This window comes from Gossypium raimondii, chromosome 2 (genome assembly GCF_025698545.1).
Source record: "Gossypium raimondii isolate GPD5lz chromosome 2, ASM2569854v1, whole genome shotgun sequence".
In the NCBI taxonomy this organism is placed as follows: Eukaryota; Viridiplantae; Streptophyta; class Magnoliopsida; order Malvales; family Malvaceae; genus Gossypium; species Gossypium raimondii.
In genome coordinates, this window is record NC_068566.1 from 15,457 (window position 1) to 33,717 (window position 18,261).

The following is an 18,261-nucleotide window of genomic DNA, read 5'->3' on the forward strand; positions in this document are numbered from 1 at the left end:
CTTCAATTCACCTATAATACTGAATTCTTAAAATTGTTTTATAAAATTATTTACTTTTTTGTCCATGCACGCAAGCGATCATCTTCCCCCCTCATTTGATTCCATTATATCCTATTCTGTTCCATTCAAAGTTAGTGAATATACTGTGAGAGCATTTACTCAAAAACCTTGTAGGCATTGCTTTCTTGTGGTTTTTCTATTCTTTCGTTGCTTCTTTGTTTTTTATTGGCTTCCGCTTTATTTTCGATGCCTTAGAAATTTTTTATTGTAATTTCTCACTTTTCAAGAGATAGGTTGACTTTGGCGAATTTAAAACAAATAAATCGCCTAAAATCGTACGAATTGTCAGATTAAAGTTCTAACCCAATGACAAAAATAAGTTCTAAAAATATAAATTTTCATTTAAATTTTTAATTAAAAATATAAAATAATAACACAACAAAATTTGATTGATGAATGCATATGGATTCCCGTTGGGAGGACTTCTTAAGTATTCATCGGAGTGTGGAAAATTAGGACAACTGGAGTGCTCCTAACGTATGATGAAAAAGAAAAGGAAACAAATCAAGTGTTAAATTTGAAGTAAGTTCAACAAAAACCATAAAAATGTGAAGTAAGATGATATAGTTAGTATAAAATGTGAAATAAGTTGATATGGTTAGGAAATTAGGACTGACACTTTGTAATTAATTAACTTACTAGTTACAGTGAAACTTGGCTATAGTTGGCGGAGTGTCCTGGACTCCTAGCTTCCCAAGTGAGGTGCATCGTTTCTTCAGCAAGTAATCGCAGCCTGTTCAATCCTGGCAAGACGATTTTACCCAGCTCAGGTCTATCTTTCCTCCTTAGCTCTGCATAGTTAAGTGCAATCTTTGCGAAGCTCAAGACCTTTGAACTGACCAATCATCAATAGATGGGTCTAGCATATGAGCAAAGGTCCCCTGCTCAATAGCCCATTGCATATGGTGAGTCAATCCCATTAGTGGTTTTGTTTTTATTATTTGTAGAAGCATAATGCCAAGGGAGTATACATCTGATTTCACTCCCAGCATGCCTGTCTGCTGGTATTTTGGATCTATGTAGCAGAAAGTTCCTTTTGTGGATGTCATCTAATATTGGGTTACATTGTTAGCTACAGATGGAGGAACTAGTCTGGCCAACCCAACATCACTAATCTTGCTCACAAAGTTGCGGTCAAAAAAGATATTGGATAGTTTCAAGTCACGGTAGATTATAGGTTCTGTTAGTGTCTCAAGGCTACAACTATTTTTTTTTTTAAAATAAGACTAAGTCCTAGGGAGATTTGTTAGTTTGTTAGTAGAAGTAGCAATTTGAATTTTTTTTTTAGGTTGTTACTTGAAACTTGTATATAAAGGCTGCTTTGTTAATGAATTAAATCATCCCTTCATTCATATTTTTTTCTATGCTTCAATTAGTTCTTTGCTAAACAAACAGTGGTATCGAGAGCTATTTTTCTTAAGGGACTTGTGAGAAAAGTTTTGTAAGAGTTCTAAGAGAAAATTGAGAGATACACTTATGAGGTTTTGAGGAAAATAGAATCGGGATCAAGTAAGCTGTCTGCCTTAGCCCCACTTGTGTTTGATTGAGAGAATTATCAAGTATGGACTGTGAGAATGCAAGCATATATTGAGGGTTGTGATTATTGGGAAGCTGTCGAGGAAGACTATGAGGTGACTCCACTTTTCAACAATCCAACTATGAATCAGATCAAAATGCACAAGGAGAGAACCACCAGGAAGGCTAAGGTAAAGGCTTTCCTTCATGCTTCTGTTTCATCAACCATATTCAATAGAATTATGCCTTTTGGATCAATTAAGGAGATATGGGACTACCTCAAGGCTAAGTATCAATGAGATGAGAGGATCAAGAACATGAATGTGTTGAACTTGATTAGAGAATTCGAGAGGCTGCAAATGAAGGACTCTGACTCAATCAATGAATACTCGGACAAGCTGATAGATATTGCTAACAGGGTAAGAGTTCTTGAGACTGATCTCTCTGATTTTAAACTGGTGCAAAAAATACTTGTCTTTGTGTTTGAGAAATATGAAGTAACAATTGTATCTTTGGAGAACACCAAGAACTTGACTCAGGTAAGAGTAGTGGAGTTGATCAGTGCTTTACAAGTACAAGAGCAAAGGAGGCTAATGAGGCACAAAGTAAGCATAAAATGAGAGAAACAAAAGTGGAATGAGAATAAGAGTGATTAAAATAGTGGTTCAAAAACTGTTGTAAAAGGTAATAGTACTGAAAATTATAATAAGTATTCTTAATATAAGTATTATGAAAAATAGAATCATCCTCATTTCAAGTTTTGGAGAAGGCCAGATGTGAAATGCATAAGGTGCAACTTGATAAAGAAGAAAAGGACCATTTGCTTGTCGTCTCTTGCTTCTCATCAAGCACTCTATGTGACAGTTGGTTAATTGATAGTGGTTGCACCAATCACATAACATGTGATGAGAAGCTGTTTAAAGACTTTGACAAGTCATTGAAGTCGAAAGTAAGGATAGGAAATAGAGAATACTTAGAAGTGAAGGGAAGAGGCACAGTAACAACAAAGAGTTATGCTTGAACTTTTGTACCTGAGATTGATGAAAACTTGTTGAGTGTGGGGCAATTGGTAGAGAAGGGATTCAAAGAGTGAAGGTGTCTGATCCTTAACTCTAGTGGCAATGAATTGTTTAGGATCAAGATGTAAAATAAGATTTTCTCCTTGAATCCATTTGAGGAGAAGCAAGTGGCATCCAATTATCAGAAAAGAATGACATCAATGCAACAAACAATTATGAAATTGATAATACAATGTAATGAAAATAGTTTTGAGCTTGAGATAAAATTGGCAGATAATCGTATTGATAAGCCATAAAAGTAACATTTTTTTAATCACATTCTTGATGTGTTTTTGGATGATTAATTATGTAAATTAGTGAATTTGATGCTCCTAATCCTTTAAATTCATGTTTCTATACTTAGGTGAGCATTGAGGAGTGAAATGAGCAAAAAATAAGCCAAAATTAGACAAAAAGAGTTATTTTCAGGATCCACACAGCCTGGCCACATGCCCATGTGCCAGCCCATGACGATTTCGTAACCTGTTTCCCAGGTACGCTGAAAAACATAATTTTTAGGTTTTCTAAGCATTCTAAAGTCTATAAATACCAATTAGAAGAAGACCTAAAGGGGCAATCGGAGAAGATCGGAGAAAACACTCGAAGAACGCCATCAGAATCAACTAGGAAGCGGATCTCCCTCAAGATCAATTATCTCCATTTAATTTCTTTCGAAGTTTTATTACGTTTCTTTATGTCTTGTGGATATCTTACCTTTGAGATGTTCTTATTTAGGATTATAAACAAAATTCCCTAGATACCTAGAGAGGATGAAACCTATAATGAATCTTATTATTTAATTTCTATTTTTACGTGATAAATACTTGCTTCTTGTTCTCAATTATGTATGCTTATTTCATGTTTTAATATTTTGGGGATATTAATTCGTGTTTAATGTGCTTATTTCAGTAGAGCAAAAGTCTCTATTTAAGAGTAGATCTAGCATAATTGAGTGGAGTTGCATGCAATCCTAGAAATAGGACGACATAAATCTACCGGATTAGAGTCAAATCTAATAGGAGAATCCATAAACCGAGTTAATGAGACAATATGAGTTTTAATTAGAAAGAGATTTCAATTAATCAACCTAAATTCAGTTGTTCTTACTCTCGAAAGAGATATTAACATAATTTAGGGATTTCTACAGATCAAGACAAAAGTGAATAAATCGTTTAATTCAGATTCAGAATAATAGGTGAAGTCTAGGTGGATTATTTCCTGGGTATTGTCTTTCTCATTGGTTATCTTCAATTATTTCCTATTTCTTTCATTGTTGCATTCTTAGTTAAATTTGATTAGTAAATTTAGATTAAAAACAATCACTCCAATTTATCGGCTAAATAATAGAAAAACGATAATTACTAATACTTTTAGTACTTGCGGATACGATATTCCCTACTCACCATAGTTATACTATTGTTTGATAGGTGCACTTGTCTTTGTCGTAATTATAGTTAGTTTAGTGACCATCACGTATCCTACAAGAACAACTACAAATCAAGTGTTTTGAGAATGAGGAGTTACATGCAAAGGTAACTCTCTTGGAGCAGCGGTTGACATCTCTCTATGATGATAACCTATCATCTTTTACACGTGAGCTACAGAAAAAAAATTGCATCTCAAGAAATTGGGAGTAATGTGCAACTTTCAGAAGAAAATAGTGGGTTATGTTTCCAAAATCAAAAGCCAGCTGAAGAAGCTTCATATGTGAAAGAATTGATATCTATAGATGTTGTTGAGTTTAAAAATTTAGTTGTTAAGGTGATCAAGCTTTCAGGCAAAATGTAAAATTGAAAAAAGAATTATTCGCTGCAAGAAGATTTGTTAATCAAACCATAAATGGTATTAATCGCAAATATATTGACAACACAAGACCTTATAAGAAGGGGTGCCAGCTCTGGCCACTCTATTACTTTCTGAAGCAGCTTGTGATGATTTTGAATTATGGAATTTTGATTTCGATGGAATTGCAAGCTAGGAAACAATTGGAGGTAACTCTTGAAGCTACACTAGTCGAGAATGAATTCATAGAAGGCGAATATTGAAGAAATTGGTTTATTGCAAACCATAGGGTCAGATAAGATATATTTTTACTAAATTTTTCATGTTAGTCGATTTGAGTTTCTTAATAATAAACTTGGTGTCTGCAACACCTGAGTCAGGAGGAGAATGTTAGTGTCTCAAGGCTGCAACTGTTTTTTAAAAAATAAGACTAAGTCCTAGGGAGATTTATTAGCTTGTTAGTAGGAGTAACAATTTGAATGTTTTGTTGAGGTTGTTACTTGAGACTTGAATATAAGGGCTGCTTTGTTAATGAATTAAATCATCGCTCCATTCATATTTTTATTCTATGCTTCAATTAGTTCTTTACTAAACCAACAGGTTCGGGTTTAGTCTGGTGGAAGAACAACAAGGTTGTTCCAATTTCGGCTGCAATTCTGAACCTAAGCTGTCAAGAGAGAGTCGGAGTGTTCCGTCTCCTGAAGAGACGGTCCTCTAAGCTCCTGTTAGACATGAACTCGTACACCAAGCATCCATACTCTGGGCAGGCTCCCAACAGGAAAACCACGTTGGGATGCCCTATGCAGCTTAAAACCTCTACATGTAGTTTAATTCTTAGAGCAGCCAAATTTTAAAATTCATTCTATAAATACACTAGTAACTAAAGCATGCATATTCAGCCTACAATGTTCTTGTTTCTCAGTAATTAGAATTAATGCTCTACAGGCTCATCATACTAAACTCTATTTGGAAGTCGTACCTCTTTGCTGAAACTATGACCTTCCTTGTGCTGCATCTGGTCGCAAAACCTTAATTGCAACGGGAGTATGATCTAGACTGGCTTTATACACGGGGCCATAACCCCCTTCCCCAATCTTGAGAAGTTCTGAGAAGAATTCAGTGGCAGCTTCAATTTCTTTTATTGTGTACTTCTTGTACCTGAAATCTGAATGTGCTAATGCATCTGGTGCCTTTTTTTTCCCGCTGATTCCTTAAGCGCTTTCATTTCTGCGTTCACCCTTTTTTTAATTCAATTTCTGCAATTCTCTGAGCCGCTTCAGCGATTTCCATTGCTGCTTTTGACTTGGCTTTCTCCTTTTCTGCTATTGCTAATGCAGCTTCCTCAGCAAGTCGTGCCTCTTCCAATTTCCACAGCTGGAGTTCTCTTGCCTGCTGTGATGTAATTATGCACAAAATTCTAACTAGTCAAAATATGTTGAGGAACAGTATAAGCAGATGTTAGTTTACACTCTAACCTTCTGTTTTGCTGTGAGTGCTTCTTTGTAGGCAGTACTACACATTTCCATAGTTTGCTTTAGCTCTAGCTTTAGCCTCCTCATTTCGGCTTCCACGTCCTCCTGTAGGTTTCACCCAATACTATAAAACTCATCTATATTATTATTTCCAGAAATTTTACACACATCTTCCTAGAACGTAGAATAATACAAATAATTAATTAAATATATGCATATATTGTAACGTAAACGGAAGTGTGTAAAGAAGGTGAAGCACTTGGTTACTTCATTCCACTTTCACGATGATATTTGATGATTTTGAGGTGAAACATCGTATTTTTTTTATTGTTTACTTGTTTATAAGTATTAGTTAGACAAACCTGAAATGTGGTTATATCTTTTCTGAAAAATGCGAATGGTGAAAATTTATGTTTGAATCGAAGTGAGAACAAATGCTTTTGATAGTTTATTTTCGTTGGTGAATATAATGTGTAATGCTATACTAGCCAGCCTACAGTCACATCAATGAATTTATGCAGTAATTTAATACACACATATATATTTGTTTGTGCGTGTGTATATACATCTTCATATCTTTCTTACTTGCCATTGATGTAGATAAGTTTGAAAATTTGTCACTGTCCTGCGAAACGTATGAGAAATCATGTGGAGAGCTCAAATCCACTGTGTTTTGTCCAAACTACATTGACTCAAAGCTAAAATTACTTTAATAGTCTAAAACGTTGGACAGTCTTAAAGCAGTGGCAGTGTGGCTTGCTTATTGGTAATCATTGAATTTGGGAAACATATGGTCAATGCCTGGTCTGCCAGAACTGATAAAGGATATATCCATATTTGGCATAGGGAGTGCCGGATATGATTTCACGTTTTGGCCTATCCTGTTAAAAGGTGACCTGCATTCATCCAAAGTTGCTAACAACTAAATTAATAATAGACTAGTTAATTTTAGATCCAACTGCATCTCTTTCATTTATTGTTATTTTGTTACTGGATATATATATATATATATATTCTTTATATACAAGGCAAAAAAATGGGGGGAATGAAGAACAAACAAACAAAGCATTTGAAGACAAGAGTAATTTTGGTTCTCGTCCCAGGTACAATTAGCTCGTTACCTTATGGAATCCATGGAATCGATAGATTTACGCTGTGGTTCAAGTCGTGGCTTCTCAACTATTAAAATTAATATTTACAGATAATTTTTAATTTAATTAAAATCAATATTGAGTAATGCTGGGTAGATCATGGGTCGGGCCATTCGGGCAGGCAATTTTTAATTTAATTAAAATCAAGACTGAGTAATGGTAGGTAGACCTGATCATGGGTCGGGCCACCCGGCCCGAAGGCCTGCCGAAATGTAGGAGGTTTGGGCAAAAATATAGGCCCAAAAAATAGGCTTGGACAAAAAAATAAGGCCCATTTAAAAACGGGCCGAGCCTCGGGTAAGACATTTTTGGGCCCGGGCCCTACCCGAATTCACTAAAGGAAAAAAAAATCTGCTCTTTTTTATTATTATTTTTTAATGTTATTTTTTTGTTGTTTTCTCCCTATTTTGCTATCATTTTACTATTTTGCATATTGTATAAAACTCATTTTATTGTTAGTTTTGTTATTATTTTAGAGGCATTTGCTTGTTAAGTTGCATTTATCTTAGTGTTATTTAAGTCTACATATTTTTTAAAATTTATTTTCAATTTGTTGGGAAATATTTATTTTAATTTTTTAATATTTTTAATGTATTATATGTATTAAAAATAATATAAAAAACTAATACAGGCCTGGTCGGGCCCGAATTTTATCATTTTTATCCAAGTTAGGCTTGGACAAAATTTTAGGCCCATTTTTCGGGTCGGGCCGGGCCCAGTAAATGAGACTGAATTTTTACTTGAGCACGACCCAACCCATGAGCACCTCTAATCGTAGGTAACTTAATATTATATAACTAAAGCTTGAAACTAGAAATGAAACAGACCTCTCGAGCTATTAGCTGGCAGGATACGCGATTCAGGAGGAGGAGTTGGTATTAAGCTTAACTGGTTAAGAAGGTGATTATGCAACGTGGAGATAACTGGAGCTGGATGAGAAGCTGATGCATGGATGAAATTTTGCTTTTGGATAGCACATAAACACTACAAAAGTCTGGTGCATTTTTTTATACCATTGCTGAGATATTTGTTGCTTTAAACCTACTGAGACAAAATACAATCTTTTTTCAAAAAAGTGATGCACATATATTTATTTATTACAGTCATAAACTTATGCTAATAATAGAATTTATAATCATTATATTTGATATGGCACACAATGAGTAAATTACAAAAAAAAAATAATTCCAATAATAAAAATAAATGTATATATTTATAAGGTTATTTTTAAGTATGTTTTCTTAACTGCTTATGATTTTATTCATCACTATTAACTTTTTTTATCATGAATTTTTAATTTTAATTCATTCTAGCGTCATATTTCTAATGCAATTAAAGATGCAAAACATGTACATTTTCTTAGATTTTCGATAGCCACAGAAGCAGGGTTCAATTTTGAATTGGAAAGGTATAGTTTGTAAAAGACAATTTAATGCTTGGTATAAAATTATTATGTAAAAACTTAAAATTAATTTCTTAATATTATAAAACTGTATTATTTAATATATTATTCATATTAAATGTTATATTATTGTAATTTACATACATTTAAATAAAACATTTGTTAATATGCATTAATTAAAACAAATATATAAAATATACATTAATTATACCAAATGTATAAAATATACATTAGTTATAACAAATATATATTATTATTTGGGGAGCAATGTTAATGTACAATTGGGTTTCATTTACTGTCATTTGTATCTCTTCAAACATATTGGCCTTCTTAGCAGTGAGCAACGACCGAACTTATTGATCCAGTTAAGTCGATCTTGGATATCCCAAAACAGAGATAAGCTCGAACCGGGATATCCTAAACTGGAATACATTGAACCGGGACATCCTAAACTGGAAAATCATTGAACAGGGATATCCTAAACTGGAACACCATTGAACCGGGATACCCTAAACTGGAATACCATTGAACCGGGATATCCGCATAACGGGATATCCCCGTCTGGGATAAGCATGACAAGTATCCCGGTCCAAACATCAAAATAAACCCGAACCGGGCACTAAAACAGCCAAACCGAAAAATGTAAAACCTAGAAAAGGACTATTCCTGAACCGGCCAATCCCATCTCTGAACTATTACTCAACCGGCCTACCCGGTATAGGCTTTTTCCCAAACCGGTTTATAATAATAGGAGCCTAAAATAAGCTGAATCAGGGCATAAAATCTCTCAACCGGAAGGGAAAAATCCCGAACCAGATGAAAAAAAGGTCTCAAACCCTTCACAAAAAACCCACACGACAGAATCCAATCCATCCCAGCAGAACTGAAACTAAAACAACCAGACGAGACTGTCACCACACAAACACTAAAATAGAAACCCTTCACCGAGGCCAAAAAACCAAACCCAATATCCCACAGCCGAAAAAATGCAAAGCTATGGATTGAAGAAAGAATGGCAGTTGAAGAACTGTTTAATTACAGTTTGCTCCTCTCCCATTTGATTCTGTTTCTTGTCACGTTACCCCACACGCCTACTACAGTTTCAGATTTTTTCCTTCCCAATTCAGTAATTGACTGACTACTTTTACTGCTGGTTTATATTCGGTGCATGGGTTTAAAGTTTCCATCACTGTCATCTTTTACTCTAATGTAGCCTGACAAATATAAAAAAAAATTAAAGAAATTCAAATATATATGTAATTCATAAAAATTTAAAAAAAAAAAGTGAAAAAATATATGTGAATGCCGAAAGAATCGTGGGCACCAACACCAAAACCATAGCCACCAAAAGTACCCTCAATCGGGGATTTCAAAAAACACACAAAATAGAAACGAAAGAGAAAACTTAGAATTTCTCTAGCTCACGAAAGTAGACAAGAAACAAACAGAAACCCCAACAGTATTTTGCGAAGGAAAAATAACAAATATAAAGCAAGATAGATACAATATGAGCAAAGCGAAACAGACAATTCAAAAACAAAAAACATATAGTACCAAGATAAATAAACTACAAAAAACCGCACAGATCCATAATTTCAACGGAACGAAACAGTTATTCTTTGAATCTGAAAACCTAAAACGATGACAAATATTCAATGAGAATATTAGTAAAAGAAGAATATATCAGAAACTAAACAGAGATGAAATAAAAAAAAAAGAAAAGAATATACAATTTATTGTTTACTACTATTATTTCCATTATTTAGTTATTAATATCTACAAAAAAAGAATATTCATTTTATTGTTTACTAATATTATTTCCATTATTTAGTTATTAATATCTACAAAAAAAGTATACATTTTATTGTTTACTAATATTATTTCCATTTTTAGCTATTAATATCTACAAAAAAAAAAGAAAAAAGAGAATGTTTACAGAATTATAAATATACATTTGTCTGCGGTTCAAAGGGAGAAATCTTTATTTTAGAAACACTACGAAAGAAGTTTTTTTGGTGCGGGAAGTAATATTGTTCAAAATAGAAAGAAAAAAGGGTGGAGAGAAAGTTTATCAGAGAAGAAAATAGAGTTTGATCTTCAAAAAGATTCTCAGTAACTCACCGCCACCAAACCAATACTCTCACTTAACACCGTCGCTGACTACCATTTTCACTCTGGTGCTCAAATACCCACATCACCCTCAACTCCCCATTACCCATCAAACACTCACTGTCTTGCTCATGCTTTTTGTAGCTTTTTTGTAACGCTATTCTTGTAAGTACAAATTAGAATTAAGATGGAACTCCCTCCATAACATAAAACTGTGGAAAGTTAAATTCTATAGGCTTTATTATCAAAACTCACTACTTTATTGCAAATTATAAAAGAGCAAAATTATAAAAATATATATGGGCAAACTATAGAGCATAAAACAACCAAAAAGTAACTCACAGACCACATCAATAAAAATCAAACACATAGCAAAACAGCAATTACTAAACATGAAAACCATAAACCAAAAAACACAAATCTAAAAAGCATAAATCTCAAATTAAAACAGAAAGCCGAAGACAATGCTCAAGTAAAAATCCATACGCTGATAAAAGGGATTCTAAAAACCACAAAATCAAAAACGAATGCCAAAATCGGTACACAAAATTAAACACTGAAATGAAAGTCCAATAACCCAAGCCCAACAATATTCAGCCCTGAGAAATAGAACCTAGTGGACCAGTATAATAAATTTTTTACATGTTCCGATATGAATGTTTTTCAAGGAACACTAGTAAATACTAAAATGTTCAAATCATTCTTAATTATGTGACATGCATAATAAAAAGCATTTATTAAAAAAACCTAAAAATTTTAAATTACATAAAATATTTTTAAATTTATTTAATTTTAAAACAATTGCTTCAAAATTAAACAGCTATGTTCAAAAATATTTTACAAATCTTTTTTACATTAAACACTACCAAAATAAAACCCAACATAAAAACAACGCAAACCCATTCCCAAACAGGCCAACCCAACACACTAAAAATTAAAAATAAAAACAAAACCATATCCGTGGCCCAAGCAAAAAAAATGGATCACAAACCAGCATGCAAAAAAGGAGAACACAGAGACTAAGATACTTACAGTGCATTTGCAAATAGGGTCATGCTGCCTTCAATCATTCCATAGAACCTACAAGCGGGATAAAAGCCCAAAATCTAGGCAAAACACAAGCCATAAACTAAGCAGGGCACAGGACAAAACGCCAACACAGGAGCCCATAAAGAGAAGCCGACATAGTGTATTTTGCGAAGCAAAAAATAAAATGAAATCGAAGATATTACGATAGCTACAATCGTAAGTAGACGGAAAAAATAGGAACGGAAGAGAACTTAGAAATTCTCTATCTTACGAAAGTAAAGGAGAAACAAATAGAAACACCAAAAGTAATTTACGAAAGTAAACGCGAAGCAAAAAATAATAACAATAAAGCAAGATAGATACAATGCGAGCAGAGCGAAACAGACAATTCAAAAACAATAAACATATAGTACAAGATAAAAAAGAACAAAAAACCGCACAGATACATAATTTCAACGGAACAAAACAGTGGTTCTTTGAATCTGAAAACCGAAAACCCTGATAAATACCCAATGAGAATATTAGTAAAAAGAAGTATATATCTGAAACTAAAAACAGAGATGACTGAAAAAGACAGTTTAAGTACATATTCATACCTAAAAGGCTAAAATCAATCTCCGATGAAGCCAGACCAAACATTTTTCACTATCCTCAAATCCCACCTACTTTACCCTTTGCTTTGCTTTGAGTGATAAATAATTATATCTGAAACAAAAAAACAGAGATGAAAAGGCAAAAACAAAGGATTTATAAAGAAGAAAACAAAAAAATCATAAAAAAAACCACTGAAATACAAGTAATAAAGAACAGATCTGAAACTAAAACGAAATGAAATAGCAAAGATAGACAAAGTAGAAGTGATGATTCATACCTGAAATCAGTCACCGATGAAGCAGAAAATTCCAAAAAATCACAAAAACCAGAAACGGCAAAGAAAACCTAGTGTAGCGTCGTTCCGTGTTTTTTTGGCAATTGGTGACCCAAAACTAAAAAAATGAGAGGAAGAAATTCAAAACAGACAGAGAGAGAGAGAGGAGTCGGCGAATAAATGGGGTGCTATGGATAGAAGAGATAGATTTGAGGATTCAATTTTCGAATAATGGGAAGGAAGCTGGCCTTTGATCGGAGGTAAGACGCCGGAAGGTGTTGATGCCGCGGAAGTGCCTAGGGTTTGTTACGAAATGACAAGAAAGGAAGGAGAGACAATAAAGAAAACGAAAGAGAGGATGAACAGAGATCAAAGAATGGAAAAACAACAGAGAATAAAAGGGAAGGAAGGGAATTTGGAAAGGCTGAAGAAAACAGGCAGCTTTTCTCCTGCCCGTACTGCCCAAAAAGAATAGATTTTCTTAATCATCATGTGACAACGGTAACATTTATGGTAATTAATACCTTCTTTAAATTACTTTTTTTTGGGGGATTAAAGACAAAGAAGGTAAAGAGACGTTAGGAAAAAAATATCATTTCTTGTATAAAGCACTATTCATGTATGCTGTAATGTGAACCCAAAATTCACTTAAGTAAATGTGCATGTGCAAAGTCAGGTGTGCACATTAAATCTAGACTTGATAAGGTGCTCATCAATGGAAATTGTGTTCCAGCGGATTTTATCCAAACTTAATATTAACATGAATGATCAGATTCAAGAATATTGTAAACTAAATGAGTTTAAATTATAAAAATTATATTAACAAAAAACGTGGTAAACACTACAAAGCCCACACCTGCCACAGTTCCTCAGTTACGAATAGCATGAATGGATGTAATAATTTCAGTATATTCTCGAAAACGTAGAGTAAAACTGTCTGAGCTACTAAAGCAACTGAATCATCTCCAGAGTGGTAAATGCGAGCTTTACTGGCTTCAATATACCCATGCAAACAACAAAAACATAAATCCCAAGCATGGGTTGCAGATCTAAAGACTGTAAATATAACACAAAAATAACTACAGCTAATCAGGGTAAAAATTATACCAGTATTTTTTGCAAAAAACATACAACCATGACAGGTATTTCATGTATGTGTCAACAGCACATACTGATCCAACTTACAATAGAATTCTAGTAATGATAACAATAAAATAACACACACTATCCACCAAATGAATTTTACGACTTTATCCTTAGAAAAAAAGGGCATTATGTGCCATATAACAACAGCATAAACTTCATTACTTTTCAGTTTTCATGATCTGTAAATGGCATAAAATCCAGACCTTAATGGCATAAAACAATAGAACTACGTTCTATTAGCAGAAAAAGAACAACAGTACTCAAGTAACTTCTCTGTAGCATTCAGAAAAAGAATAATCAGGGTATGTACGAATGCAGGTAACTTGGCTCAACTATACAAATAAATAGATGGTGGCGAAACAAGCACAGTATTTTTTTCTTACCACCCAACATTCTGGAAGAGGAAGCCTTAGAAGATACCCCTCCGTGTTAAACTGAAAAGGAAAGTTGACCGATTAGGATGATGCCAATCTTCTTAGGAACAGGACATTGTGATGATGTCAAAAGAAAAATCAAGTTACACCCTATGCAATAATAATAGATTTCTTTTTCTTCTGAAAGTAACAACAATAGTTACAAATGCAAGCACAACTCAGATTAATACTGTTGATAGTACAATCAATAAACACAGTGAACACTCCACCTATCCAATAATTAAAAATATATATGTGCCATCGAAACAGTATAAGCTCCTTTGCACAATAGCAACCAGTAGAAAATAACAAATCAACAAGACAAATGCTTAGAAATACAACGTAACAGACAGTGAACGGAAAAATGGAAGTGAGAAAGAACAAGTGCATCTGCATGTATGTTGCAGTGGGAGGAGAATGCACCATGAACCACAACAAGTAAAAGCTCCAATACAACAATAGGAAGGGATATGTAATGTTAGATGGTAACGCCAAAAAGAATACCAGATCATTGGCAGAACAAAAAGATGAGCAAGACATGTAGAGGTGCCAATGTCACAACAAAACTGGAAAGGAGACCTAATTTTTATCGCACTTGACAGCAAGTTGCATGAAGTATGGCATGTTTAGGTCACCCAACCCTGATACATGAGCACTGGAAGAACTGACAACCATTTCAAATTAGAGGTTATTACTCCGAACAGAGAAACAGATGACACACTTCAGCATATTGTATTTTGACACCAATAAATGTGATAAACGCAAAGAAATGCCAACAAGTAATGCCCCATGTTAATAAATTGTAGATCCACCTAAAGTAGTAGAATTTATAGTACAATAATAGGGAATTGGAGACATCTTGTACTTGGAAGAGGATGCAGATACAGCTATATCTATTTTCAACTCCATTTATACCCGAAGGAGCTGTCTATACTGCCCGCTAGCATAACTTCTGTTTCCATTTGACCCTCTAGTGTCTGGACATCAACTTGTCTGCTCCAAAGCACTATAACGTATATTTCTTAATAAATTTTCATCTGTTGTACCATATCTCCAAACCTGAAACAAATCTGAAATACCGTAAAATACAATAGTGAAGACTAAGTGATTATCAGTAAGAAATTTGGGAATAAAACTCTGATTTAAAGAATGACAAATATTGCAAAAGAGATATGCGCGAGTATTACAAACAATATAAATTCATCAAATTTTGAGTTATCTCCTCCATTAATTAGTTTATTTTTGTCGTCTCCAGCAGCAAAATCGAAACAATAAAACAAGGATTAAGAGGAAGAGATCGATATGGTGATTACGATTGACTCCAAGCAATTCAATTCTAGTCCATAGGTTTCCCATACCAAACATTATCTCCCCGAAAGACAGAGATTTGGGAGTTGAGTTGTAGCTTATATTTTTAGAAAAATTTAAAGAAAACCAATCACCAAAAACCCTTCTAAAACAAAATTTGATTATTGCAAGAACAGAAACCAAACGAAATTAAACTTGAAAAGAAAAACCTGCTAACCTGAAAGTGTATTGTTGTGATAAAAGAAGCAACTTTGAACGCATTTGCAGAGAAAGTGTGAAGGAGATTTTGGGAAGAATTTTCTTCATTTCTATTCGGCCATGGTCGGAATGGCCATTCAAAGCTTTCAGCACTGAATCCCTATTACACATTTGAGGGAATAGAAACGCTTTAACTAATTCGGCCGAATGAAGAAACGGTAAACCAAACAAAATCATTGATATTCATCCAAGAATAAAGAAGGAACCAACCAGATGTGGCCTGATTCTTTTAATCTGAAAACCGAAAACCTTGACAAAAGCTAACTTAAAATATTAGTAAAACGAAGCATATATCTGAAACTATAGATAGAGACGCATAAAAAATAAAGGGGCATTGTTTATTTTCAAAAATTACATTTCGGAATAGACTTTTTATTATTATTTATTTTCAAAAGAATAAATTTTGGAAATTGTTTTTTTAAATACCAGTAATAATGGTGTTTGCATTTATTGTTTATTGGTATTTGGGGCTATTTTAAAGTTACTGTTGGGTTTCATTAAACTTAAAAACGAAAGGATATCCCTCGAATGGGATATACCTTAGCCGGGGTATCCTTCAAAAGGATATCCCCCAACCGGGATAACCCTGGAATAGGTTATCCCTTGCAAAAATAAGAATGACAGGTAGCCCGGTCCAAATACATAAAAAATCTGAACCGAATGCCAAAACTGCTGAACCGGGCACTAAAAATAATGAACCGGGACGGGATATGATGGGGATATTCTTGAAATAGCCTATCCTGAATCAGGATATGACGGGATATCCGCGGGGTAGAATAAGAAAGAAAATTAACCCAGTATTTAATGGCCACATAGGCCCAGAACAAAAAGAACAAAGCAAAATTTTCCAAATCACCTCTCGTCCATTCGTAAGTTAATGTGATGGTTCTAAACTTGCCACCAGAGATAACAAATATTCCAGAACAGCTGTAACCCTAGCCTCATGAAGGTCTGAATGTAATATCCAAAAGATACTGGAAATTTGATCTGCAAACATCAACAAATACCACTGAGAAAGCACCCAAAAGAACTCATTATAGGTATCACTTATACCACCCATCAATTTCAAAAGTATCCACTAAAGGCCAGGAAAATTCCCTTTTAAAATCAAGAAAGGAATGTTTTAAAAACATAGAATTTTGCAGACAGAACCGAAACTATTCCAGGAGAACTAAAGACAAACCACGTCTAGGAAAGTTGAGAAATTTCAAACCGAACAATTCTAGGGAGAAGGATTGTAGCAGAAAAGTATAAACAAACCATGGCTACAAAGACTGCTTAACAAGCGTGCAACTGATGACACAGATGCATGTCTCAACATTTCATCTACCTGGTAGAAATAGAAGAATTCAATACAATCAGAAAAAGAAGAATACCATTTAAGGTAGAAAATTGGAGGTGGAAATTCTAATAGCATGCGTTCAGCGTAAACTGGATTGAAAACTAATTTCATAACAGTAGGTTTCTAAAGTTACAAAAATCTCTTCTATTTAACCCAGTGTAGAGGAGGGCGGTTATATTCTTAACCCTTTTCTAACAAGAATTTCCATATTTAAATTTAAATTTATCATTATTAAAGACTTAAAGTCCCGTAAAGCTAGCAATTGAGCTAAGGGGAATCTTCTCAAGTAGAAAAGTTATTCAATCTTCCTATTAACAACTTTCAAGTCTACTTCAATCCAAATTGCATTCAGTGATTAGAAATTTTGTTCTATAATAGAAAAACCATGCAAGATCAACTTAATAACAAGCATGCAGAAATAAATGAACATAGGCTTTACTATTTTTTAAGCTCTGGGCCATCATATCTCCATAAGTGGCAACTCAAAATTCAATACAATTTAGAACATAGTAATAAGCATCAACCAAGACATTGCAACCTTCAATGTCAAGGTGTATGCCTAGCAATTGCACCTTAGAGCCAAATGATAAAAGCACCCTAGACCCTTTAGGGGAAAGTACATTCTATCACACATGCACACCTGGTGCATCTAGATACACTTTAATGTAAGGCGATAGGTGCAAAACAAAAACCCAACTACTTCAAGTTCTATTAGGTTTCTTTTTCTTTTTAATTAATGTGCATAATATTTGAATATCCAACAACAGGCAAGAACAACATGGGATCATAAGGAAATCGTGCAGCTTGGTCTATTAATGAAAAAAAATTTGCACGTTTTGTAGATAAGCTGGATCACAATTTAGAGTTTATTATCATAACTATATTTATTAACCTTGGTATATAAATGGATGGACACATATATCTTTTGCCTTACTGCACTTAGGCAAGCTCTTTTTTTTAATTTTTTGCCCCTGCACCTCAGGAAATAAAAGAATTTTAGCACCTAGAATGCGCCTTGTGCCCTTGACCATACAAATTCTACCTATCAGTCATAATATTTTCTGGTACTTTGTTGTTATTAGAGGAAACTTCCTTGCACCTTCTTAAGAAATAAGAAGACATGTTTAACAAAATTTCTAGACAAAATTTCATGTTCTTGCGGATATTAGAATAGCATATTAAACAAAATCATATTAAGCTCCAAACTTCTTGATTGTACGCCATTCCAAGCTAGAGACAACTCCCAGCTAGATATCCAACAAAAAATATTTTGAAAGAAATACTAATCATACAACGCAAGTATGCTTACTTGGATTTTGTCTATACTTCACTTTTTTTTCTGTAAATT

General features: G+C 33.8%; 1 protein-coding gene and 1 pseudogene across 7 annotated transcripts in view; both read right to left on the bottom strand.

The window, feature by feature from the left end:
• Positions 1-18,261, bottom strand: part of LOC105765759 (uncharacterized) — a 38,128-nt gene that overhangs the window by 12,066 nt on the left and 7,801 nt on the right. Inside the window, exons 10-17 of one of the 7 annotated variants that reach the window (XM_052623918.1) lie at positions 16,832-16,901; positions 15,523-15,671; positions 14,921-15,075; positions 14,510-14,669; positions 13,976-14,026; positions 12,450-12,742; positions 12,175-12,283; positions 8,617-9,654 (exon numbers count right to left, since the gene is read on the bottom strand). The gene's annotated coding sequence lies outside the window, so the exon portion shown is untranslated. Of the gene's footprint in view, positions 1-8,616; positions 9,655-11,581; positions 12,077-12,174; positions 12,284-12,449; positions 12,743-13,975; positions 14,027-14,509; positions 14,670-14,920; positions 15,076-15,522; positions 15,672-16,831; positions 16,902-18,261 lie in introns of those variants that run through there. The other 6 variants (XM_052623910.1, XM_052623926.1, XM_052623914.1 and 3 more) reach the window with 6 other exon arrangements.
• Positions 92-17,562, bottom strand: LOC105789415 (U-box domain-containing protein 35-like; annotated as a pseudogene).